Source organism: Neopsephotus bourkii, unplaced genomic scaffold, assembly GCF_033783945.1.
Source record: "Neopsephotus bourkii isolate Nb327-2 ecotype Australia unplaced genomic scaffold, CSIRO-AGI_Nbou_v1 NB_1154, whole genome shotgun sequence".
Taxonomy (NCBI): Eukaryota; Metazoa; Chordata; class Aves; order Psittaciformes; family Psittacidae; genus Neopsephotus; species Neopsephotus bourkii.
The window spans coordinates 1,024,272-1,049,461 of NW_026901640.1; the positions used below are offsets into that span (position 1 = coordinate 1,024,272).

At 47.6% G+C, this 25,190-nt stretch overlaps 1 protein-coding gene across 30 annotated transcripts in view; it reads left to right on the forward strand.

The window, feature by feature from the left end:
• Nucleotides 1-25,190, forward strand: part of MSI2 (musashi RNA binding protein 2) — a 212,802-nt gene that overhangs the window by 5,404 nt on the left and 182,208 nt on the right. The window lies entirely within an intron of this gene.

The window sequence follows — 25,190 nt, forward strand, 5'->3', positions numbered from 1 at the left end:
GTCTCCGTGCAGAGTCCTGGCCGGTCGAGGCTGGCTGAGGAGGGGAGGCTTCTCCCGTGGTGGTGGTGGGAGATAGTTGCTGCATTACTCGTGTTCGTTATGCTGTTTTACGCAATGTGTTTTGCCTGGTGTTTATGAAGAGCAGTCGGATTAAGTGCAGACTTCAGGCTTGTTTTGAGCTGAGCTTTCAGTTCTGTGGTTGTGATGGATGGGAATATATCTCTGCCTTCATTGTTTGCAAATTTCCTTTTGTATAACTTCAGAGATGTGCTTGGAGACTAATAAGCGCTGGGTAGCAAGTTGCTGGTGAAGCTCTGAACTCTTCAGGCCACGGGGTATTCTTTTGCAAGAACAGTGAAACAATGAGCTTTAAGTCTCCAGCCGATGAGGCTGGCTGGAGGAGTGACCTCCTCCTTCCAGGGGACTTGTGATAGTGCAGCCAGCTTCCACGCTGGGACAAAGGCAGTGTAGTGATGTGCAGAGGAACTTTGTGTCTGCGTGTGCTTACTCTGACACGTCGCTGGTGCCATTGCTGCTGGAGGAGTTGATTATGGACTGGAAGTGGTTGTTGCTCTTCAGGCTGTGCCTAACAAAACCAGCAGATCCGTTTTAAATCCAAATGTGCAGCCGGTTGGATTTGGATTTGGAAAGCCAGAGGTTGAAAGAAAACTTTTGTAATTGACATTTTCTTTTGTGTTTGAGAGTTGGTTCAGCTGGTGTGTGTCACTTGTATCCACTGATCAGCTTGGGCTAGCTCAGTATTCCCCTGAAAATGGAAGGGCAAGGCTGCAAAGCTGCGGATGCAAGTCAGTAAGGAAAAGTGCTTTAAAGTTGGTGGCAGGAGATGTCTGAACAAGTCAACCCAACAATTTTATTGCAGATAGCTCCTCAGGAAAGCAAGCAGTTTAATAGCGTGTGGAACCATAATGTTAAATACTGTACAGAACACACAGCTAGTGTGTAATTTAAACCCCTGGGTGTGTAGCAGGAGAGGTGCTAGTGATTTCTGTAAAAGAAGAAGAAAAAAAGAGATAAACCCCAGCATTCTACTTGCAGAATTTTAAACCAAACTAATGTAGTCAAATATATAGAGGTTCTTTTCCTCATAGGCCATATCTAATAACTACATAGTGAGTAATGACGTGCCTGGCTTGCTTCTGTGCTAGCAAATTGCTTCTTGTTTGTAGGGTTTGTGGCTTGTGGATTCTGCTGTTGGAGTAATGCTGCCTTTAAAATCCAGTTCCAAGTTATCAGGATTTTGAAGGGTTTCACAATGGAAGTATGAAGATGATCTTGTGCTGTGACTGATGTTCCTTTTCCCCTTCCCAGTACCTTTTAAAGCCTTATTTACATTTTAAATTGTCTTCAATTACCTCTACAGTGTTCTTTGTACAAGTTTAGAACTTGGAGCAGAGCTGTTAAGCTGTCCCGTGTGATTTCTTCTATAACAATTAAAAAAAGCAGGGCATGTCTTATGCCGAGGATATTAGCGAGTTAAATTTCCGTGTTAATGTAAAACCAGGTCAGTTTTACAAAGGCGAGTTTGTTTTTCTCCACGTAGGGTTTTTTTTGGTGGTGGTTGTTTCTTTTGGTAACAGACCTCTTTCAAGCGTGGGGCAAACGCTGGAACGCAGGCTGGATTCCACTCTTAGCAGGGACTCACTCTCTGTAGAGGTCATCAGGATCTGCTTCTGCTTTTTACACACGTCTCCTCCTTCCTAAAGTGTCAGGATTTCTATGGGCTCTTGAAAGAAAAGCTGAAGATTGGAAAGAGCCTTATTAGAAAACTGGAGAAAATACAGCTGCAATAAAGAGCAGATTGGTATCAATTGTAACGTTATCCTGGGCAGCATTTCATCATCTGCATTTTCTTGTTTTCTGTTTTTTAATTAGATACTGAATTAAGGTTTTGGACTTGTTCCTTCATCCCAGCTGAATAGCGAATGCTCAGTGTTCAAGTGTGACTGTGCTTTAGTCTAATTAACCAGCGAATGCTGGGGTCTGTGGAGATTAATGGCATTTAATGAAATGTCTGTGTCTTTCGCTCTGTGCAAGGGGAGATATTTTTTCTGGTCTTCCTTCCTGGTGCGTTCAGCAAAATGGGGATTGGGTTTTTTCTGTCACCTTCCTGGCAGTGACTGGGTGCTGATGTGGGGGCAAGGCTGGGGCGCGTTCCCCCTTCTTGTGCAGACAGACCTGGCAGGCTTCCTTCCATCCATCCATCCCATCCCCTTCCTTCAGGAGCCCTTTTGACCTGCCTCGGCAGGATTAACTCTTCAGTGGGCAGCAGTTCCCGGGCTCCTTTGCCAGCTCACATGCTCGCTGTGGCTGCGGGGTCACGCTCCCTTATTTGTGCAGGCACAAGAATCCCTGCTCGCTCCTTCCCCCCCTTTCTGATTCACTTTAATTGGCGAGTCTTCCCCTTTCAAACGGCAGCCCAGTAAAAGGCTTTCTTTGGGGCTTTTTAAACTGCATCTCCATGATTTGACACCTCTCTGGTGATGCAAATTGGTTCCTGAGCAAGAAGTGGCAGGTTGTAAGAGCGGAGCATTCTTCCCTGATTTTCTCAGAATGACCCTGGCAGAATATCCTGGGTGATTGCCTCCAGTGGATGAAGCCAGGGTTTGTAATCCTGCTCTGCTCCTGAAGTCCCAGAGCACTTGCAGCCATTGTTTTAGGAAATTTGCTGCAGGGTTGAACTTGTTGAGGCTCTGGTGTATGGCTACCAGCGAGATGGAAAGAATAGAATAGCCCTATGCTTTCTCCTGGCTGCTGTTCCTTGATAAGAATCTGTCTTGCTTCCAAGTGCTGGAAGGCGCTTTGTAACAGTTGAGCATTTATAACTCTGCTGACTTAAAAATCCTTAAAAAGCAGCAGTGATGGGGTAGTAGTTTTGTATCTCCTTTTGAATACTGAAGACTACGGTAATGGGACTTTAATATACGTCGCCTGTCAGTTCTGACGGTATCTGCTGTATTAGGTGGAGAAGCCTTATCAAATTTAGCATGTTCAGTAGATATTCTCAGTTGTAAGCAGTTCCCTCCCTCACCCCTCTGCCTTGGGGATTTACTTAGAGAACAAAATAAACCTGAAGAGCAAAAGGACAGCAGCCTCAGTCCATGAAGCAGCTCCGTGGCCATGGACGTATCTTTGTGTGATTTATTAGTATAGAAATTTGGGTGCTTTGTCATACAAAACCACATATGAAACGGAGGCAGATAAAGCTTCAGTCAGAGCTTACAGTTGGTGAGATGACCCACTGAGGTTTTTGTGCTCAGGTTTGTCCAGAGTGGGACTGAGGTCCCTGTTCTCCCCAGCGCTTACTACATGGGTGTAACAGATGTGGCTGGGAATTGCTCTGGCAAATCAACAAGCTGCAGCTCCTTGTAGTAGTATTCAGTGTCACAATTTTGCTGGCATTGTGGATGTGACCTGCTGGCTGTAGTCTGTATCCTTCCTCTTCAGTGGCTGTTAAATGAAGTTAAAATCGAGTCTGTGTGGATTGGGTACCGTCTTCTGGTGACCATTTCATCACAAAACAGCAAAAGGGCTTTATTTGATGAAGGACATCAGATGGTGATGCTGAGTATTGATGGTTTTGTCAGATGTATTTTATTCTAACGGGGGACAGTTCAGAACTGGTAACTGGTTCTGAAATCTGCACTCCAGTCAGTCTTATCTGCAAACTGTGTACCCTGTGTGTGGAGTAGCTGGTTTCCTGTCTGGCAAGGCACATGGGCTGTAAGAGGTGCAGTTGTGCACATCTGTTCCTCCTTCTTGGGCAAAAACCAACGGTGTCAACATCTCTCTTTTCATTTGCGTGGCTGCTGGTTGAGCCCCCGTGAAGCTGGCTATTCCAGAGCAGAGAAAGGAGGGCATGCCCTTTTGGAATAACACCCAGGCTAACCTGGGAGAGATTTTTAAAAGCTAACCAGTGGATGTGGATGTCTGATTCCAATTAAGTTGAGTGTGGGTGGGGTGTCTGCATCCATTGGCTGCCTGATAAGTAACAGGGAGAGAGTTCATTCCAAAGCAAATGGTGGACCTTGAAAATCAAGAGTTCTGTTGCTTGTTTCCTCCCGTGCTTCTGCCTGGAAACTCCTCCAGGTTAGTTCACTGCTTCCCATCTTATTTTAAGTATTGGGGAGGCTTTGAAGTCTTTTTCAAAAGAATGTGAACTGAGAACTCCGGGTTCTTCCTTTCCTGCCACCCTTCCTTCCCCACCAGGCTGTGGAGAGCAGCAAGGTCAGACCCGTTCCCTAGGATTCCTTTTTGTCTTTTTAAATTCCTCTGCATTTGCAGGTCTGGATGGAGTAAGAGGAAGTGTTTCCTGCTCTTTCCAATGGGCGTTGATGTGTACCTTAATAACGCTGCTGTATCTGCTGCATACAGAAGTCCTTACCAGGCAGGATTTCTTTTCACGGTTGATGGCTAGTGTTTGGGCATCTTCTTCAACCAGCCTTGGTGTGTAGGTCCCTTGCCCAGGGTAAGCTGCTCCTAGAATTTGTCTGGTTTTGGCACTGGATGGTTAAATGGAAAAGTTCATGAGCCTGGGTATTGGCAAATCAACCCAGGTCTTCTCAGGTAGGAGAGGATCAGGGTTTTGAAACCCGTTATACTGGACTCGGATTCCTGCTCTCTGTGACCTGTTCAAGCAGAGCATGATCTCTGTTCTTCGATGCAGCCAGAGGAAGGAAGTGGCTGTGCAGGCTGTTTTGTGGAGTGTAGTGAGTTGTGTCAGGAGCAAGAGCTGAGCTGGGGGTTTGTTATTCTGCTGGTTTGGGCGATACAAACACTCATTTCTTCCCCCCCAACTACTCAGGTGGATTGTTCACATTGACCTTAACCCCCACAGACTGTCTTTACTCGTGTAAAATGGATGTTTTTCCATCATTACTGTCTAAGGATGTCTTTCATGTTAAGAGTAGTGCTAATGTACTAATGTCCCTTTGCCTTACTGCTAAAAATTAAAATGAACATCATCTAACTTGGGAGTTTTAATTTTTGGGGTGTTTCTGAAGAGGATTCTCCATTCCCTGTGCTTCTCTGCATTGCTGGGTTCTTTTTAATGGTGTCTGCCAGGTAACTTCTGTACCCTGAGACTTTAGTGCTTGGATACACCAGGAAAGGGTCGGCAGTGAGAGGGTCAGGGAATGGGAGAGCAGCACCACGCTGACACCCTTGTGCGCTCCTCTCTGCTTCCAGATTGAGCACATCGAGTCTGCAAAGTGCTGAGCCTTTACCAGCCCGGGGGTAGGTCTGCTAATGACTGATCTAAAACCATCAAATTCATTTATTTGTCACTGCCAGTGACAGGCCAGTTAATGCTAATGGATTCTTTTTTTAGCCTGTTGACTCTGGTGATAGTCTCATAAATGTTGTGAAATCCAAAGCATTAAGGGAACTTTTAACTTATTTTCAGAGAGCTATTGAAACAGGGTAATGTGCTGCATGTGGACCAAGGTATATGTTATGTTGGGAAGGAAAAAGAGCAGCTCCTCTGTTTCATTAAGCTATACATAGATGTCTTTGCTGTTCCTAATAGTTACTTGACTTTTCAATTGTGTTTTTGTGTTCTCTTTAAACACATTTTGGGTCATGCTGTAAAGGGAGGAGAAGCTGTAAATAGAGCCAGTCATCTTGGGAAAAAAGGGCTTGTTTCAGATAATGGCTCATCTGCAGGGCCTGAATCTTCTCTGTCCCTATTGTGTGAAAGCACTTAAGCGTATACTTAAGTTGGCATAAGCATGTGGGTGAGTGCTTTGCTGAATCAGGGTGGACTAAAAGCACATTATTAAATGCTTTGTTGTACTGGGGAGCCTGTAGCAGGAAAAGATTGAGGTGACTTTGTGTATCTGACAGTACTTTGTATATGGTCACTCCCATCACTTCTCTTTCAGAGAGGGCCAGTTTCATCTCTCCTTTTCTCCTCCTACCAGATGATCTCACTCACAAGAAAATATTAATCTGCTGATTGCTAGGTCAGTATTTAACAAAGGATAAAGTAAAAAATCATTGTCTAAGCTTAATTTAGTCTTGGCCTTGCAATCACACATTCTCTTTGCCTTAGTCACCGGAATAATTCTTTAAACTATGTGAGCAGTGTTCAACATGGCTTAGGTTGGGAAGAGATTATTGCTGTAGAAGTTGTGGTTTGCTGAGTAATTTGGAAGTTACTGTGGGTCTCTGTGCTCAGGGCAGCATGAGGCACTAATAACTTACTTCTGACTGCTGGCATTTTGCTGCTCTCCTCTTGGAAAGATTTCCTTCATTCTCTGAGTGCAGAGAAAATCTGGAGCATGTTGGGAAGTTCTTCTCCCTGCTCAGTCATTCCTGGTGCCGGGACATCTGCAGCAGCTGGGTGTATTGTTGCGTAGGATTGAATTAAGATTGTACTTTGGGTACTTTGTATTATAAAGAAGGAGCCTACCCTGCCAAGACTTGAGCAATTCTACACATGAGGAATAGCTGCAGAGACCTCAGCAAGCACAGATAAACGCGGACAAGGCTTCTTAATATGTTGGTGAAGTTCATGTGGCAAGAAGGGTGATGGAAAAGAAGTATTGACAGCAGCAGAAAGCGTTGTTCCCTCTGCCCTTCCCTCCCCCAGCAAAGACTTGCATTAATTTCCCATTGACTCTGATGTACAATAGGGAAGAGGTTTCAAGCTGACTGAAGGGGCAAAGGTCCAAGGAAACTACTGTAGCAAGAACTGATGCAGAGTGACAGTAATGAGGTGGCCTGGCAGGTGGGAGGGAAAATGGTGGGGTGGGAGAAAGAAACTAATATCTGCTGAATTAAGTAGTTCCCAGGGTTTGAAGTTGTTAAGTCCTCTTGGGTTTATTTCCCCCTGTATGTGCCCTACAACTGTGAGATACGGCTGGAGCTGAGAATATGGGCAGGGTCCTGGTGCAGGTCCTTGTGCTTCAGTGCCCGGTCTCTGGCAGTGCTGATGCTGCCCAGAGGACACGGAATTCTTCTGCAGTGTCCCCAGACGTGCTCTGTGCTGTTTTCCTTTGTGTTTTAGTATTCCTGACTTTGAGCTCATGGTTCTGTTGTTCTGGGGGGCAGTTTTACATCAGAAAAGGAGGTGAGGAGCAGAGGGTGGAGAAGTGTTCTGAAATTCTGATTTATTTAAAGTCGAGACTGCAAAGTGCTGGTAAGACTTCCAGTTTCTTGAATGCTGGTGGAAATGCAGTGCCTGTTAGAAAGTCAGTAGAGGGTTTTATAACAGCTGCTGACCAAACATCACTCGGGAATCTTCCCAAAGGGTTATTTGGTGTGTGAAGAAGTTGCAAGGAGCTGAGCATTTGTCCCAGGTATCTGTAAATCCCACTGGACTGAGAGGTATGGCTCAAGTGAGGGGACAGCTTGTGGCAAGAGCTTGGTTTTGCCTGCAGACCCCCAGTGCTGCAGGTTTGCTGTTCTGCTGCTGGAAAAGGTGTTGCTGAAGAGGATGTTGTGGTTGTTCTTCTGTAGCCGTGCTGGAAAAGTGGAACTTGTGTATCGTTTCCATTTGACCACGTCATCAATCATTTATGTTCAGAGATGTGTCAGTGCCTGGTACATAACAGCCTCTTGCAGATTGTTGTGAGTGACTGTAAGGATGTCCATTTGCTGGTGAAATTCACCTACTCCTAGTGACCTACAGAGCCCAAAGCAGTGCTGGGTGCTCAGAGAATGGTGGGAGGGAGCAGAAAACATTGGAAAGCACTCTGAAGTTAATGCTGAGCTGTCAAACAGGAGGAGTTTTCTGAGGATGCAGTGGGGATCAGCCCCACCTTGGGGTCTGAGGCTGCTACCAACCATTGGGTTGGATGGTGTCTCTACCATGTCTTTAGGGCCCCTGGAGATGTCTCCTGAATGAGCCAGCTGCAGTGAGGGATGCTGGCTTCCTGCAGCTGGGGCTTCCTCTCCTCCAATAGTCTCCAGTATAAGGTGTTTGGGGTTCTTTTGGTGTGTTTGTACTGGAGAGCTCGCCTTCCTCCCCAGCTGCTTTCTGTAGGTGAGCTCTAACTCCAGGCCTGGATGGGTGGCCAGCTGAGTCCTCAGTGTACCTGCCATTCGAACCCTGTCCCATTCAGATGTTACTGGGTGGAAAGGCCCCTTTGAACCCTGCTGTGATCACGTCCCAGGAGCACTGTTAGCTGGGTTTGGCTGCTGAGTCGATGCTGGTAAGAGTTTGGTCTTTCTTGGTACTGATGGGGCCGTTGAGCCTGGAAGAGGCAAGGCTGGGAGGGAGAAGGGCAGTGGGATTATCCAAAGCATCTCAGTGTGGCAGAGAATGTTTCCTGGTGCCCAGGTTTGGGACCATGCAGTAAACGTCTGCTTCTGGCTGAAAAAGCTGTTGGTGGTGTCCCTGGACGTTGGGAAGGAAGTGTGTGAGCGCAGCGCTATCGAGCGCTGCCAGCTCTTTGTGCCTTGTGTCCAGGGGTTAAACTGAGGCTGCTTTTGTGTTTTTAACGACTTTTGATTGGAAACCTTACAAGGGAGGCCCTGCCTGGAGGGGCAGCGCTGCGGGGTGAGGCAGCGCTTCCAGCTGCGGGGTGCTGAGGTTCCAACTGCTGTGTGCTGGCGCTTCCGAACGGCAGCAGTGAGGTGAGGCTTCAGGCAAGGGGGAAGCGAGATAAGAGACTGGGAGAGGTAGATTGGTGTATGAATTATGGCTGAGGCCGGGTGGTTACAGACTCATGCTGGGCCTTGGGAGGCAAGGGGGGCACTGGCAGTGGATTTAAATGGGCTGAGCAGTGTGTTGCAATGCAAGGTGGATCCTGGTGCCCTCAGTGAGGAGAGGAGGGGAGGAAGCACGCTCAGCTGCAGGTGGCCTGGAGTCCCTCTGCCTCCAGATAAGCACTGGGCATGTAGACATGCCGGGCACTCCTCCACCCCATGGGCCTGCTCCTGGAAGCTGGCTTTCTCCTTTGTGCTGTAGGACCGTGCCCACTGCTCTCTGGGTGGCCTGTGCTGTCGTTCCTCCCTCTTGGAGCTTGAAGGGATGGATGCGATGGCTCCTCCATGGTATGCGGAGGAGGAGTGTGTCCTGACATGCTTCCATTGCAAAGTGTGGCACTGGAGATGGGCTGTGCTGTGATTGTTCCCCCTCTGAGTGGGGTTTCCTGCCCTCGCCAGCCTGGGATCCAGGGGTGGGTGGATGCAGGGAAAAGCACCTGGAGAGAGTCTGCTGCTGCAGTACCTTTGTGCATTAAATTCCTGACTCAAATAATCCCATGAACTGTGATCAAAGCAGCAGCTGATGCATGCGATGTGCTGGGCAATGTATGTATGAAGAGGGAGTTGTGATCAGCTTGTGTGATTTTTAATCTCCCACCCCCTTTTTCATCTGGTCCCATCCTCTGTGTCATTAATCTTCCAGATCAAATAAAATGATAGTTGAAAGTCCTCCATAGTTATGATTCCCCTGAAATTTTGTGAATATGGCTTTGATTTTGTTGTAGTATTAGAAGTCAGTTTAGATTTCTGGAGCCGTGTTTTGTAGGTGTCTCCAGTGGATATTTTAGTAGGGATATTTCTCTCTCAATCATGTATGTGTATGCCAGAGGAGAAGAACAAAATATATTACAGAATAAACAGCAATTTAGTTACCAGTCCGAAAGCTTTAATGCTAAGGAGCCATGAAGTATAGTTTATTGAAGCTATAATTGCAGACATAAGCAGTGATTATCTGTCTTCATGCTTTTATAGTCCCCATCACTGTCATCTGAACACATGAAGCTGATGAGAGTGTGTGCAAAACGTTATTCAGCTGATGCTGTTTAATCCTCATGTCTTGCAATATGTGGAAAGTAAAATAAAGTGTCAATTCATTTGAAAATTATGGGGAAAGAAAAAGGAGGGAGAGGGCAAGTGTCCTTGCAGAGAACATAACCTTATTGCATCCAGCTTGGGGCTGAAGGCATGCAGTTGACAGGGTAAGCATCTTACATGGATGTGGTCACAAGGAATTTTGCTGTTCCTTAATGGTCTTGGAGGTCCTTGGCAAGTGCAGGACTTCATCTTTGGAGGAGCCTCCCCTTGTTGCCTTGGAATGCTCTGAATTGCCTGCAGCTGAAGGGAGGGCAGCAGCACCTGTTTGTCCTGTGCTCTGGAGAGCGTTGGATCAAGGCAGACAAATGGATGCTGCCAAGTGCTTCTTGAGGTGGAACAGAGATCAGAGAGCAAGTCCTGAATTGCTTGGCCTGATTATTGGTGCTGGTTATGCAGGTGAAAATGTGCTCTGGGCTGTGAAGAGGCAGAGGGAGGAAGAGGGGATTTGGTTGTGTGCAAGGTTCTTTTCCTGCTGCTTGGCAGGCCTGAGGATCTGAAATGGATGGGCAGGGTTAACGGGAAGCCTGGGAGCCGTTGGTGAGCTCACTGGGGCTTCAGAGGGCTCAGCTGAGCTGAGTTTACTTGATTGAGGTGGGTCTGCCTGGGTCTGCTTGCGGTGTTGCTGCCCTGCTCTTCACCCAGGTGTGTTCATTGACTTCAGTAATTGCCTAATTATCACTGAAATCACCTGTGTGGGGCGGGGGGAAGCAGAGAACAAAGGAGTAGGAGGCAGAAGGTCTGCGACCTCGGAGGGGACAGCACAGGAATGGTGCAGAGCTGCGTTTGGGCTTTAAGAAGGGACCTGTTCTGTGGTGATTTTGGGGTTGGGGGGTGCATGTCTTGGGCAGGAGATTGGTTGTACTTTATTTCCTTTTTTCCTTAAAATGTGGTGACAAAAAGCCTCTGTTTTGAGGGAGGAAAGCGGATGCAGAGGAATCTGGAACTTCTAAATCTGTTTTTATGTACTCTAGCACTGAATTAGGAGCAGGTCAGGAACAGAACTGGCAATGTATGTGTTTGGTGGGCTTTTCTGAATTTTGTAGTGAAATTAGCAGGAGTTAACCACTAAATCCTGTTACTAGAGCAGGTTAAACTATTATTCAAAATGTAGCTGAAAGTGTGTGGGACATAGGTTCCTGGAGGCCTCAGCATCCTACTTTCACCAAAGACTTATCTGCTGAAATGACTTCAACTAGTTTAAATCTGACCCTTGTTCTTATCATATGGAGATGAGCTAAGAGATTGTCATCACTCTTGTTTTATGGAGGAGGAAAACAGGAGTGCTGTTCATGTGTTCTGCAGTACTCAGAACAGTGGGAATTGCTGGTGCCTTGGGAGAGGGTTATTCCAAACCTGATGCACTGCATGTTTCCATGTGTTGGTGAAGAGGAGATGTGGCTTTGGCAAGCCGTGTCCTGGCTGTGCCATGGTCAGTGCTCTATGAGTAACTCTGTTTTCTTCAGCCCCCACAGAGTGACGAAGTGATGTGCAAAGATTGCCTTAGTGTTGCATCACTGGAGACAGGCATGAGTCAGGCGTGAAAACCCTCTGCAGAGGGCTTTTGGAGCTAATACTGGCTTATTGGAAACAGTTGTTGGGAAGTGGCCTGGTTTCACTGTGCATTTGAAGCATCTTAAGAATGGTGCTGGTGGTGCTCAAAATCCGAGCAGGGCACAAGCAGAGGCTATAGAATGTTTAAGATGGAGGGGAGTGTGCCCATCTGGTGCTTCAGAACCTGTAGTGTGGGGCAAGGAAAGCAAAGGGCACAGAGCTGCTCCCTGCCAAAGGTTGATTAATTTCTGGGGGAGGCTCCATGTGTGTGTGAATACACACAGCACAAAGCAGTGCTGGAAGCAGGGCTCTGTGCACGGAGATGTGCTGCTGAGGAGTCTTGCTGTCTGCCTGGTAAGGGGAGGCAGTGCTCTGTGCTTGCTTCTGAGCAGTATTTAACCTCTCTGTCTGCTTCCATTGCTGTGAAATGCTGCTTTCACAAACACCACCACTGCTGCCATGGCTCTGAGCACCCTGCACACACTCAGCATCCTGCTGCCTGTGGAACGGAGCTGCCCTTCTGCACGCAGATGACTTGCTGCATGGCATGTCTGTAAAGGAGGGATTGCATCCCGGGCTTGGGGTCCCAAGCTGAACACCCTGCAGACCTTGCTGTCCTCCCTGGCTGCTGCAGGCTCCTCTGCCAGGCGAGCTTTGGGATCCTCTGGCAGGCAGGGCTGTAGACATGAGGAGTATCATTGTGTTTTATTGTGGCTTCTAAGAACGCAGTGTGTTTGTGCTTCGGGGAGCCCCAGGGGCTTTGTTTTGCACCAGGCCCCAGCTATTCTTCAGCAGAGCCTTCCCGGAGCGTGATCTAGTTGTGCCCATTAGGAGTGAGAGACGGGCCTGACTGATTTCTGCTCCCTGCTGCATAATAAATCTGATACTAAAATTAGTGCTGGTCTCCCTAGGCCATAATTCTTGCTGAGATTATAGAGAATTGTGTGTGCAGAGAGGAATTGTGGTTTGTGTTTGGGTGTTTTTTATAACCTTGAGTGTCCAATTTCCAGGTTTTTTACTAGCTCCCCCCTTGTTTTTCCCCCTTTTCCTCTCTTTTGGGAAGTGCTTAGCCTTTCTGTGTATTTTGGCTATTTAAGCCTCTGTCACTGCAGGCAGATGAGTTCCTTGGGAGCTCTTCTGAAGGTTTTGTAATTGAGTCTTTTACCACGGCAACAGGATATTATTAACCTTCAGTAAAGCAATTTATTTCATAGTCCTTTGTGGGGATAAGCTTTTTTCCCCCCAGGAAAAGACGGCTGTGGGAAGGGTTGTACGTGCAGGGGTAGCTGGACTTGCAGCAGTGATTATGGTGTAAAAAAAATTAAGAATTACCATGAAAAAACAGGCAGTTCTGTTGGTGTCAGTTTAAAGGAAACCTTTAGTCCTGAGTGGCTCCCGCCCCTGCCCAGTGCTTTATTTTAAAGAGCATCCCTTTTGCCTATCGGTGCCTTTGAAAGGAGGTTGTATTTCATCTTGCAGCTCCGGCTATTCAGCCCCCGTGAGCACTAAAACATTTTGTTTTCATCTTTGAGACGGCTTTAAAACTAAACTGAGAGCTGGAGGCAGGAGTTGTGTGCGGGTCTCCCTCTTGGCATGGCCTTTGCCCTCCAATCAAATGCAGACTAGTCCCGAAGCCGTTAAAGATTGGAGAGCGCCTGGAATAGCAGTTTCCAGTGGGCAAGCGGGAATGCTGGATAAGTGGCCAGCCTGGCTGAATAACGTGTATTTGCTATTGAGCATGGGGCCAAAGGATCCGGGCTGGTCTGTTGTGTCATCGCATCTCCCAGTGCCTACGTTTGTCTTCTAAAGGAGGATGAGTCTTTTCTTCCCCCCTGTTTAGTTAGACTTGGCTTTTTGCTTAGTAGACTGTTAAACTTTAAATGAGCAGCATGCTTGTCCTGGTTGGTGTCTCACTTCAACCTTTGCACTGTGGCAGAGCCTGCTTTCGAAGGAGTTCACCTTGCCTCGCTCTATGAATCTGTTCTCTTAGCAGCTCTATGAGATAGACGTGGTGTTATTGCCCCATTCTACACGAGAACTTGGACGAGAGTTCAAGTCTTTTGTCTAGAGCTTGACGTTGGTTAGCACACTTGAATCTCTTGGCGCTGTGTGCAGGCTTTAATTGCAGAGTCATTAGTTGTTCTACACTGTGTGTCCTTAGCATGTGAACTGCTTCTGCCTTCCTGCTGAAACGAGCATCCTAGACAAAGTATTTTGGTCTGTGAGGGTTTGAAGTGACCTCTGCTAGGGCTGTGCTCCAGAACCACAGGCTCCCAAGATGATTTTCCTGCCTTCTACCACTTTCTGATTTTCCAGATGCATTCAGTTATTTTTATCCAGGCTTTCTAGCACCAATGCAGTGGTTCCATCCCTTTTTACATTAGATTTCCATAGGCTGTGTCAGGAAGCTGCTGCTCTGGACTTGCTTTTGCTTTGAATGTGGGCTTGTCGTGGCAGGGGCACTTCCAACTTGATGGCCAGGACTTTCAGCAGCACTGGTGTGTGCCTGGCACGTGTCTTGGTGCCAGAGAGAGGAAGGTTGCTGGCCCTTGCCAGCCCTGCCATCTCTGGGATGCTACAGGAGGTCACTGAGCTCTGCTGCTCATGTCCACAGCTCAAGTGGGCTTAGGTTATGCACTGTGGCACAGAGCAGGGAGTAGGGCAGTTGCAGAAAGGATGGGTCTGAGCCCAGGGGCAGCAGGCACACTGCTTTGTCTGGGGTGTGTTCCTGGGAGCAGGTACTGGTGGTAATAAACATGTTTTGTTGGGATAAAGGGGAAGCACACTGCCCTTCAGTGGGGTGCATGGGTCTGCAGACCAGACCTGCCCCTTCCTTTGAGGTTTTGGGTATCTCGGTGTTGTGGGTAGCATGAACTGAGACTTCTCAGAACAAAGATAAATGCCACAACCTTGCTTTGATCCTGCAGTGGTCAAACACCAGCAGTTCAGATCCTGTTGAGTCCTGTGGCTCTCCAGGCACGGTGTGATGGTGGCGATGCTTCAGGGGACCAAGGGGCTGCTCCAGGAGCTGCCCTCCCGTGATGCCTCTCCTGTGCTTATTCCCCCCTGTGTGGTCCTGCAACCTCTGCTGAAGTTCCAGAGATGTGTTACACGCAGCAGAACCTTTCTGTTGCCAAAAGACTTTCTGGCCCCTCTGCATGCTGGTTTTGTAGAACTTTGCAGCTGGTTGATTTATTCTTAGGTCTTCAACCAAGAATCTTTCTATTTTAAGATGCTCAAAGCACCTTTCCCCCCCCCTTCCTGCTGCACCCATTGTTGTCAATGAGCCCCACAATCTGTAAAAAAACATTTTTCTTTAAAGCTTCCCCACCAGAGATTTAATTAAAATATTGTGAAAGGCAGTCATTGAAACGAGAACCCTTTGGAGTGGAAGGCACCCTGGTTTCCCTCCGCACAGCTTTTTGTCACCATAGAGATGAAAAGAGAAGCTCAAAATTGCACTTTCCCCTTGTGTGTTGCTACTGAGGCAGGTAGCAGCTGCTGAAATCCGAAGGGATGGGCCTGAGGGGAGCATGGCTGGGGCTGCAATGTTAACTCTTTAGCACTGGATCAGGATTTCTTTTCCCAGTGGAAGTTTTGTCTTGGTTTGTTATTCTGGTTTGATTTCATGTAGCTCAGGGCTGGAATTATGTGGGCTCACGAAGGGGAGGACCAAGGAAGCCCATCCTTTCTGTGTGGATGAAGCAGAGCTGAGGAGCTCTGTTGGGTCTGCACCGGGGTGTTGGGAGCACCACACTGTTCTCAAGGTGGTTTTGTATCAAGCCAGTGTTGAAATCCAGCTCAGCCTTTTAATGCCATCGTGTGAGCGTATAAATCAGAGCTGCCCTTGCTCTGCAGCAGGGTTCAGGCCTGTCTGGGCCTTACTCAAAACATCTCAATGTTAGGGCTTTTCTGGTTTATTTTTCTTTTAAAATGAATGGGTTAAGGTTTTTTTCCTTCCAGTGACCCCTCTGGAAGTGCAGGGATTAAACCAGGAATCCGTGCTGCGAGCGATCGCACTGCTCCGATGGAGTTCTGCAGCCAGTGAGCCAGATGAAGAGCACTGGAGGGTACGTGGCAATGGGCAGTGTTTGGCTTTTAATCATTTTAAAAACAAATTTTTCTCCCTAATTGAGGGAAGAGGAGGCTCAAGTGGATTCTTGGCACAAACACCTCAGACAAATGAAAGCACAATCTATATCCAGGCTGTCTGCTATTGTGTATTTTACACAATACCTGTGTCTGTGCCTGCTCTCAAATGGATGCGATGGTTTAATTTTAAGCTGTTTGAGCGAGACCTGTTGTGTTTAAACTTCCAGTTAGAAAGTGAACATAACCCATGTAATGGCATTATTAATGGGGAGTAGCACTAAATTGTAATTTGCAAATTAATGGTTTAACTCTGAGATTAAATATACAGCTGGGTTCTTGTGTAATATTACAAGGCAAAATTAGATCACGTATTTAAAACCAGAAGGGCCTCCTCCAAAGCCAGCGGGTGCCTTCCCAGGGACTAAGCTTTTGTGTTCAGCCTTTTCCACCCCATAGCAAGGTGCAGACCTGTAACACCAGCAAAGTTACTTGAGTATGGATTGTGCCCTCAGGAGCGGGCTGTCAACCTCTGACTACCTGCGTTACTGGTGTATTTGGACCAGAACAATAAAATGACCTGTTTCCATGGTGGGAATGACTAGGGCCACCCATCTGTTGGGTAGGTTCAGCTTGTACCTGGCAGGCTGGTCAGAGCCATGCTGTTGTACGTGTGTGTTTGAGCTCTTGCAAGATTATAGATGAATTTTTAAACAAGGCAGGATTTGGGAGCCGGGCTCAGCTCTGATGCAATTTGCCCTTGTGCTTTCCTTGGCTGTTGCTAATAGAAGTGCTGGCCTGAACCAGTGTCTTGGAGACTCATCGATTTGCTAATTGCAGATAATCAAGTCCCTGCTCACGCTGAGACCACTTTTGTTCTCTGCCGTTGCACCAGGATTCAGGCAGTGCCACAGCCAGAGAGGTGGGGATTGAGCTCTCCTGTTGTTAGCTCCCGGAGGTGATGGAGTGTTTGGTGTTGCAGCTCCATGAACAAGGAGCTGTTGTGCCACTGACCTTTCCGGCCGGGGCTTGAGCTGGGGGAAAGGGGTGCTCAGGGGGCTGTGTGTCACAGCCTTCAGCGCTTGCCTACATTTGGTACAGGCCTTTTTCCATTCCCCAGCTTCATTGAAGGATGGGGGGCAAGGGGTGGTAATGGCTGACAAGCCTTTCTAATGGGTGTACGTAGAACAGCAGCTGATCTCAGGCCATCAAAACCCAGGAGGAAGTAAGAGCCTCTGAGGAAGACCCCATCAGCTATGGGCATGCCTTCTTTTTGTAGGTGTTGCTTTCCTGGGTCACAAGAGCAGGGCACATCCTCTTCAGCTGCCCTTGCTTTGCTTTGCAGGTGGGGAAGCTGAGCACACTGTCTTGGCTGAAGCATTTTGCAGAAGGAGTGAGGGTTTTTCCTTTTGCCCATGTGTGTGCAGGGTAGTGCATGCCTCAGAGGTGGAGGAGCAGGTTGGCTTTTCCCAGTGCTTACTGCAGGGATTGAAGCAGGATGCAGCATTTGAATGGCAGAGCAGAACCAGCTTTGGTCTCTCACTGTGTAAAGCGTGTTAGCGGATCTTGCAGAACTGAGTAACGTGTGTGTGTGATGCTCAAAGAGCACAACAGTTGCAAGTGTCTTGGGGTGCACAGGATGAGGGATCTCAGCCTGGGTCTGCCTAGGGCCTGCTGTCATTGTGCTGCTGCTTTAAAGCTGACCCAGAGGAACAGATGATCACTGGACAGCTTAGGCTACATAATCTCTTTTGGGTTTAATGTCAGGCCTCCCTGAGCCCCATCCAGTGCCAACTCCCAGTCTGGCTCGTAATGCTGCTGAACGTCCTTTTAATTTCTCTCTTTATTAATAGTTCTCTCACTGTAGCGCGCTCTCTCGCTGGCTCGGTGCGGTATGCGTGCCTCGGAGTCTGTTCCTCTGCTCTCTGAGGGCTCCGCTGCCCGTGCCTCCTGCTCCTCCACCAGCCTGCAGCTCTCCACATGGGTTTTCTTTGCTGATTCCAGAGAGGTTTATGAAGGCGGCTGTGGGGAGGGCAGTGGGGGGCTGGCACGAGGAGTTGGCTCTTTGCATTCATGAGTGAAGCTGTGAGGGAGGACGCAGGCCTGGGTAGGGAAGACCAGCGCAGTGGTGGTGAAGTGATGAAGCTGATGGCAAAGGTGAGATAGGAGAGGCCGCGGCTGGATGGCTCTGGCTTCACCTGGGTGGAGTCCTGCTGCTTGCAAGCACAGATCCATCAGCCAGGCTGCATTTTACTTAAGCTTATTTGTTTCTAAGAGAGCTGTTTCATTTGTGTATGGAGTTACTAATTGTTGTAAGTAAAGTTCAGGCTCTTGTTTGATCTTCCTCTGATCACTGGCATGTAGTAAAGACCAGCAAATGTGTGCAGTAGAGCAGTGGTGGTTTTAGGTGCTCAAGGGTTGTGTGTCAGGATGCCAGTGCTTTTTCCCTCATCTCTAACTCCATTCCCCCCACCTGCTGGGATTGTTACTGATATGTTTTACGTGTCCTGATGGCAGCATGTTTCTGGCAGTCCCAGCACTGACTGTGCCCATGTCAGTCCTTATTTAAAAGAATCACATAATTAAAGTATACCCCTACATATGTATGTATATTTGCAGGGGGGAGGAGGAACTGAGATGTTCTTTCAGATCCAAGTCTCCGAATCAAATGGAAGTTGCAGGACGTGTGTTCAGAGCAGGCTGTGATTTAGCAACACCCTCGAGCCCTCAGAACACTTCTGCACCCGGCGCGGCAGCTTCCCGTGCATTAGCTGTTGTGTAACGGTGTCGTGTCGGTTAAAGCAGTTGGAAAACGTTGCAGGGAAAGTATTTAATGTGTTGTGAACATCAGTGCAATGAGGCAGCTGCTTATAAAGGTAACAGTAAAGCCCTGAAGAGCAGAGAGCAGCACTGGGCTTTCTGCAAACACACTGGTGCTGTGCTGAGCCGAGGTACAGGATTCGAGCTCTTAGTGTCTTTTAATCTCATGGGTCCTTGATGTATGTTTGCTGCTTTAAATGATGGCTTAGCTAGGAGGGAGGTTAGGTGAGGGGGGAAAGGGGTAGGGAGGTGGGCAGGACAGATATGTTCCCTTTCTGTTGTGAACATAAGCAATATTGCCATTCCCACCTTGTATGGCAGTAGCTAGGACTTCCTAAACTCTTAGTGTCAGTGAATTATGAAGCAAAACTGATAATGCCATCATGATCTTGACCGGGAGCCAAATTGTGCATAATCCGGTAGTGTTTCTGGATGTCTGAACCACCCCAAATAAATCACAGAGTGCTGGTACTAGTCAGCTGTGGCTGTTTGCTGAAGTGGTGGATTGCAGGTGCTGATCCCGAGGTGAGGAAGTCTGTAAATTGTGTTCAGAGATGGTGTATGGCATTGCTGGAGCGCTACAGCCTCGTTGCACTGCACAGCATGAAGGAGCAAGAACCCAGGACTGCTGTGTTTTCTTTGTTTATTTTGTTTTATTCAGTTTATGGGTTTAACATTTTGGGCTGTGTCATTTTGATAGTAGACGTGTGCAAACAGAAGTCGGGACCGAGATGTGTGGGGAACATTGATTTGATTTTATATATAAATGTATGAGCACACATACACATGTAATGGATGCCAGCATCTTTTACATATTAGTGTTTGTTCAAGTGTACAAGAAATGTGATTGACACCACTGAAAAAGGGAAGGGGAAAGCAAAATGAGTTATAGCTTCTGGTCCCTACACCGTTATTTCTTACAGTATCCTGGAAGAGCCTTCCTGCTAATGATGCTGAGCAATAAATAACAGGGAAGATTAATAGCCACCTATGGTAGCAAATTATAGTTGATTTATTGCCCATAATATATACAGGTGCAGTTAATTTAATTAAACACAAGACCTTTTTTAATGCTGTGAACACATGGTGCTCTAAAAATGCAACAGCACTCTGGTACCATAATAAGGCTTTAAGTGAAATAAGCATCATTACAAGCAGAGCTTGTTGGGCTGATCAGCCTCCCATGTATTTGGGGGAGGGAGTATTTTTCCATAACCATTAATGCCACTTTGAGTCAACTTACGCCATAACAAAGTCCAATTTAATAGACTGATGCAAGTTATCCCATCTCTGCTTCCTCGTGGAGCAGCAGCTTCCATGAAGCAGCATATGTAGCTTGTTATTTTCTTGGCTGCCTTGATGTTGCTGTGCGGGGAGGGCTGGGGCTTGGTGGTGTGGGATCTCACCCCAGGGATGTGAACATACAACAAACAAGAAGTCATCGTTCCCTGGAGCCTCTCCACTTCTAGTGGGTTGTCTGCTATTCATCCCCCATCTGAGGCTGAAACAGTGGGCTGCGTTAAAACAGGCTCTGGTAGGAGAGCCTGTACAAGGTGTATGCAGTCAGTGCTCTGGGTTAGCTTGTCTGCATGCTTGCTTTTTCTGAAGTCCCTTCTTTCTTTCAAATCTAGTAAAGTTGGAGTGGGTATTCATGGCTGTGTGCATAAACCCACAGCTTTGGCCTGGCTTTAAGCTGTTCCCCCTGCTCTGTATCCTCACCGAGCAGGGGATGGTGAGCCTGCCCTGCAGTGGAACCTTTTGCAGCTCATCATGATGCAGAGTCAACTACTTCTCCCTGCACATAATGGGAAGATGCTCTATGATACTCTGCCACCATTACTTGATTATTTGTGAAAGTGTAAAAGGCTCAAGTAGCTGATTGATTAATTTTTCTCTAAGCTTTTCTTCCCTCTGTTGCCTTCATTTGGAATATGTAATCAGCAAAGGAAAGTGTATCAAGAATAGATGGGGATGCATATGAATGCTTAATTTTCTCTAATTCAGGCATTCCTGGGGGCCCGTGTATCCTGGCGCATGCTGTGCCAAACAGATCCCTTCCAGCGTTTGCTGGGGAGGGCAGAGAGGAGTGACAGCGGCTTTGGTGTGTTTTTCTTCTTGTGCGCTGTAGTTTCTCTGTTGTGCAGCAGTGGAAGCTGCTCGGGGAGTTTGAGGAGCGTCCATGGGCACGGCTGGAGGGGGCTGCGTGCGAAGCGCGGTATCTCCTCACACAAATCAAACATCTACTTGACCTTTCTATCCCTCAGCACTGGGAAGAAGTCCAGCAGCTCTTTGTCATAAATCTTTCCAGCCCGATTGCTTTGGTCCAACACTTCAGTTAGGCACTGTTAAGGCTTCTGATTTTAGCTTGAAACAGAGACTTGTTGTCAGGAGCTGGGGGGAATGCGGGATCACCCACGAGGGGGTTGAGGTTGAGAGGAGCTGGACAGTGGTCCATGTAACCCTGGGTACCTGCAACCATGTGGTAGAGGGAGAGCAGTGGCTGTGCTCGGTGTGGTACTGAGTGCTTCCGTGGCTGTGCTTCCAGGTTCGGTAATGGAAGCCTCCAGGTAGTGTGAATTAAGGCACAGGAGGAAGAAGAGCAGAGATTCCTCATTTGGGCAAAATGTGCTATTTTAAATACTTTTCCAAAATGAATAGCATTCCCAAGCAAAAGAGAGCAAAAACTATGCTGATGGCAAGTACAAGTCCATACCTGCCTGTATGAAAGCAACTGCTTCCTTTCTTTCCCTTTTGGGTTCTTTTTCTGTAGAGGGCTGGCTGCCTGTGTGCTTTCTCGATGAGGATCTCCACATCTCGGTTTCTTACCTGTTTAATGGATGGAGTAACAATTAATCTCGCTTCTCAAGGATTCTGTTGTGAAGTGCCTATGAGCAATTGGGGCTGAAATGTCACATTTGATAAGGCTGCTTGAGAGCTTCATAAAACCTGCTTTTTAATCCAAATTATGTTTGATGATAAAATACTGCAAAATGTACTGCTTCCCTCTGGCTTTTGCTCTTTCTCTTGGTCACTGTCTATGTTAGGATGTGGAAGGGAGCTGAGAACAAAACCTGTACCGTTACTTTTATGCTTTAGGCAGAGGGGGGAGAGTTAACTGAAAACTTCATTGAGAATGGAAATACTAAAGGTATGTTTTAATTTCCCATACAAATGAAGGCTGTGTTCTAACGAGGTCCAGTGTTTGCCCTTCTGTGCTGTACTAATGCTTCTTGTACTCATAGTTCTGATTCCGTTCCCTCAGCCGGTGCTTCAGGAAACGTGTTCCTCTTTGAGCATGTCTGGTGACTCAGAGGCGTCTCCTTAGCATCTGGTGAGCCTAATTGTCATTATTAATCTGCCCCATGCCAATCTGTCTGCAGAGCAGCAGTGGGAGGAAGGGAAGGTGCTGCATGACTGGGTGTACATCCCTCTGCCTTGTTCTGCAGAGAGCTGGGACTTGGGACGAGAGCTTAGTGAGAAGCCTGGGCTTGACTGATACTCTTTGGCTTCCCATCATTGCCTCCAGTACCATTGGAAATGGTTAGCTCTTGATGGATGTTGTTGATTTGATGGGTTAAGTTGTGTTTATGGAATCAAAGTGTGTGTTGAAGGGACCTTAAAGCTCATCCAGTCCCAGCTTCTGCCATGGGCAGGAACACCTTTCGCTAGATCAGAGTGCTCCAAGCCCCTGTGTCCAACCTGGCCTTGAGCACGGCCAGGGATGGGGCAGCCACAGCTTCTCTGGGCACCCTGTGCCAGCGCCTCACCACAGTCTCCCCTCTGTCAGCTTAGATCCATTGCCTCGTGTCCTTGTTTAGGGCATGAATGTATGCGGAATAAGAGTCTGAAGGGAAGCAGCTCTGCATGGATGAAATACTGTGAGTTGGTTTTTAATGTACACTGCTACTCCGGCTGGCTTGGACAGCAGTGGAAAAATCTTGGTGTGAGCAGTTACACTTGCACGTTACCTCATTAGAAACTGTGATGAGATTCCCTGGATCCCACTGGATTTTCCTTAGAAGCTGCTTAGTTTTCATGCAAGCCTGCTGGTGTCTCTTACAAAGCCCCTACACGCTGCTCTATGGCTCTGCTGTGGTACAAGGCAGCTTCCATGGCTCTGAAGGAGGAGTTCCTTGCTTCAGTGGCTGGAAGCAGTGTCCTGCCTCACTCGGCCATCCATGTTCTAATTATGTAATGCTTCTATTCTGGATGCTGTGGGCGAGTGTGGGGTAAGCTAATACCTCACTTCAGAGTCCAGAGACTCACTGGAACCAGATACAACTTGGCCTTATCTCCAGAGCATTCTCACTTTTAAACACACTTGAATGAAATCTCCCACAGTGAAATCCATTCTCCTCTCTGGGTCCTGTAAGGGTTCTGCTTTCCTCTGCTCTAACCACAAGGTGGGCAATACCTTGGTTTTGAAATCATCTTTTCCCTTAAGCCCAGACACTCTCTTCCAGTGCCTGTTCCTGGGGAGGGCTTTCAACACCTTCTCTGCTCTCTATCTTTAGGGCTGTAACTCTCACTTCCCCGTTCACTTAATCACAGGCTTCTCCTTGGTTCTCGTCGTTCATCAAACTTGACTGGCTGCTTAATGCCTTTTTTCCCCCCTTTTTTATCCTGACACAGTGATTTTTGCTATTACTCCATACCAGCACTTTGTTGCCTTTGGCTCCACAATAAATTGGGGAAATTAATAGTGCATGATTGAGAGCGTCTACTTTAAAATAGAACTAGAAATAGATATTTTTATGACTATAAAACCCCCTCTTTTTTTGGCATTCCTTTTGTTTTGAGCGAGGGGCACATTCTGCTTTAACAATTTTATCGTATGTGTGCTATTGTAATTTACATAAATGAATTTTAAATACAGTTACGAGCTGTGGGAAGATGTTATTGTCTCTGCACAATGAGCGTGGAGATTTATGCTGTGCATACATCTTGTGTTAGATTAACATTTGTTCCCCTGTCTCTGTTGGATAGTGTTGTGATGGAGACTTGAAATCTTTACATAGGTACTTCTCAGGCTCATTTGAAGCAGCAGTGGAATTACTCTTCTTTCAGTCCATTCATTTCATGTAAATATGCTTTTTGGATATTTGACTTAATTCTGACGGCATTGACAGAAATCACTTGTGTTAGAAAGGAGATGGAGCTGCTGATAAAGGCCCTCCCATCCCCAGAGATAAACCAGTTCCTGTTTTTGCCCAGGTTTGTGTGTGTGGCAGTCAAGCGCTTGAGCTGTTCCAGTGAAGTGGGTCCAACCATGTGCTGAACCTTCTGTTGCTGTGATGGATTGGGACCTTCATCACAGACGTTTTCTGCTGTGTTTGTCTGCCTTTTGTCCAAAGCCATCAGTGGCAGAAGTTGGTTCAGCTCCTGCCAGCGCTGTTACAGTCCTCAGCTCTGCTGCTCGTGACCCGAAATCAAAGCGGGTTTACACGTGGGGAGTTGGCAGCCTTGCCATGGTTGGTGCAGGGTGAGCAGACCCCTCCTGGGGTGAAACCTCAGGGGAGTGCAGGCGTGCTCTGTGTGTCCCAGGGGAGGTGATGGCAGGGTTGTCAATGGAATTACAGCAGTTTGGACCCAGGATCCGCGCTCTTCCCATCCAATTCCTGCTTTTCCTCCAAAGGGAAAACCTGCAAAATGCCTGTTTGCAAATCCTGCACGTTCTTGCTCAGGATGATGTGATGATGATGAAGCATGCCATGGAAGAGAGGACTTTTTTTAGCTGGAGGTCTGGGTTTGGACAGTCTGGTCACATAGCACCAAAATGAGTAAGAGACCATTCCCAAACACGTCTGGAGAGGAAAGCTACCCAAGTGTAGCGAGGCTGCTTGCTGACTTGCCAAAACCCAGCCTCTGGTAAATGCTCTTGTGGGAGCAGTTAGCATGCACGTTGTGAGGGGGGAATACAATTTGACTTCAGGCTGCTGATTATCCTGTTGCAGTGGTTGAATTCCTTCCAGCTGTGGTGGTGGTCTGAGTTCTGGGGACAGTCACCAGCTCTTTTAGATGTCCCTTTATTTCCACAGCTTAAAAACGGCCATCTGGAGCAGATCCACCTGGATAACATGGCTTGCTTTCAAGGCTACCTATTGAATCCTGGTTACCAAGAACTGGATTTTAAAGAGCTTCCCAGTCAAGTAAGGGCCTGTTGCTGGGACCTGGTGCGCACAGGCACGCGGAGGGGTGTGAGTGAGGGGAGGGTGCCCACAGGTTATCTGTACACACCAAAGGGAATAGATTGTTATTCTTAATTTATCCTCCGCACAAGCCTCCATCTGGATTATTTAAAGCAGACTTCCTTGGGCAGCTGGTCAATTAATCTTGGTTTGTGTCAGCGTTGCCTAGAGAAGGGGGATGGCTTTTCAGCCGCCAGCGGCACAGGCACCCAGGCAGTGCTGCTGCACATGCACGGTGCTGGCCATGGCAGACCTGCTCTGTGGGTGCTGAGGTGCTCCTGCACACCCTGGTTTGCTGCTCTGCAGGTGAGGGTGTGCAAAGCAAAGTGGCTGAGGGAGGGATCCTGAGCCGGGTCAAGCATTCCCCATCCTCCAGCCCGTGCTGGGGGTGTCCTTAGCTGCCAGAACGTGTGTTGGTGGTGTTTGTTAACGTCACAGCCCTTGCTTTCCTGCCAGCTGGAGGCTTGGCCCATTGTGACTGAGAGCAGAGCGCTCGCCAGAAATGTTTTCTCTTAAAATAAAAATGAAAACAAGAAAAGCACAGAGGTTGGGTTGTGCCCGAGGGCTCCGCTTGCAGAAGGGAGCACTGTTATGCAAAGCCATGGTTTTAAATCTTCCAGCTGATTTGGGAGGATAAGGGACAAGAGAGGGAGACTGAGGCTGAAGAAGGGAGAAAGCTATTCAGATAATCCACCTATTTTCTGTTCCCACTGTTTT